The sequence below is a fragment of the Poecilia latipinna genome, unplaced genomic scaffold (assembly GCF_001443285.1).
Source record: "Poecilia latipinna isolate Pla-1442-1.1 unplaced genomic scaffold, P_latipinna-1.0 Scaffold339, whole genome shotgun sequence".
Taxonomy (NCBI): Eukaryota; Metazoa; Chordata; class Actinopteri; order Cyprinodontiformes; family Poeciliidae; genus Poecilia; species Poecilia latipinna.
In genome coordinates this window covers 22,710-23,990 of record NW_015112955.1, presented here as the reverse complement: position 1 = coordinate 23,990, position 1,281 = coordinate 22,710, and the positions used below count along the sequence as shown (strand labels likewise).

The following is a 1,281-nucleotide window of genomic DNA, read 5'->3' as shown; positions in this document are numbered from 1 at the left end:
ACTCCTGTTAACGGTAGCTTTCCTCCTTAAAATAACGTGCACTTGTTATCGGCTAGATTGGATTTAGTGACTTAGATATAAGTCCCAGGGCCATTATTTGTTACTCGCCAAAGGAAAGTACGAAGCCACCAATTTTCTAGAATCATGTATGTAGATTTTACTTATACCAGAAGAACCCTCATCAAACAGTGACTCAATTGAATTCAATGTCCACAACCTCCATTCTTACTTTTATTATATTTTATTAAGCAAGCTTTAGCAGGGGTAAATGACAATCAGATTTAGTGAAGGAAATTATAAAAATTGTAACAAGTAATACTCTCATAATATAAAATTAACCATACCCTATCTTCTTTCTAATCCCTAACCTGTGTCACTGATCACACTGAGCGAGGCTTTAGGGGCAGGGGAACTCACACCCGTTGTTAGTCGATCTTGGCAGCCGAAACCTTTAGACGTCCTTGGTCAGAGTCTCTGTCCTAGCGAGGCAAAGTTCTCTTCCGGAAAAGCAGCAAAGCCAATCTGTCCAATTTCTTTTAAACGAACAGAATCTTCATCACCTAGTGACCTTTGTCTTTTCCCCAAGTCTGCTGCGGTTGAATAGGGATCGTAGGGTGGAGGAAGAGGAGACGGTCGAATTCCGGGACCAGGGCTGGGGCTGACGGATCTTGTCCTTCTTTGCGGCGAGAACTCTCATCTTTTCCCTTGGTCCCAGGGTGTGGTCCTCTGCTGATTTTTTTGCCTGCGTCCTCTTGTTGACTCTCCTTCAGCGCCGCGGACTAAGAACAGTTTCCTCCCCGGCTCGCTGGCTTTTAAACTCTCTTGACCCAAAGTTGTGTGCGGGAGAGGTCTCATGACTCATACTTTCCGAGTATCTCATCAGAAAGTATCTACCCAAACCTTGTTCCACCCTAAATTGGTAATACACAAACTTCCCNCNTTNGCGTCTCTCTCTTCTGTTGGCCATCTGGTAGTTATTACCTTTTTTGGCAATTTGTTCTGAGGCCCCCGCCCAGCCAGCTCAGCTTTTCCTGTATTCAACTCTACAGTCTTCTTATAATGTACCATGCAACACACTTAACACAATCAATTTGTTTTACCATTATCTGAAATCGTATATAACGACTAAGTTATTACTGTTACCACAGATCATGAATACAGATTATATATTGCAGTCATACATTATAGACATTGTGATTACAATACATCAACCATTTAAACTATTACACAGTTATGTATTTTGTATTTCATTTCTTTAATCATTCTTAAATCAATGCAAGA

General features: G+C 41.2%; 1 long non-coding RNA gene across 1 annotated transcript in view; it reads right to left on the bottom strand.

The window, feature by feature from the left end:
- Nucleotides 1–663, bottom strand: part of LOC106949367 (uncharacterized) — an 11,826-nt gene extending 11,163 nt beyond the window's left edge. The window contains exon 1 of the long non-coding RNA XR_001425363.1: nucleotides 418–663. This is a non-coding gene — a long non-coding RNA (uncharacterized LOC106949367). The remainder of the gene's footprint in view (nucleotides 1–417) is intronic.
- Between the last annotated feature and the right edge of the window lie 618 nt (nucleotides 664–1,281).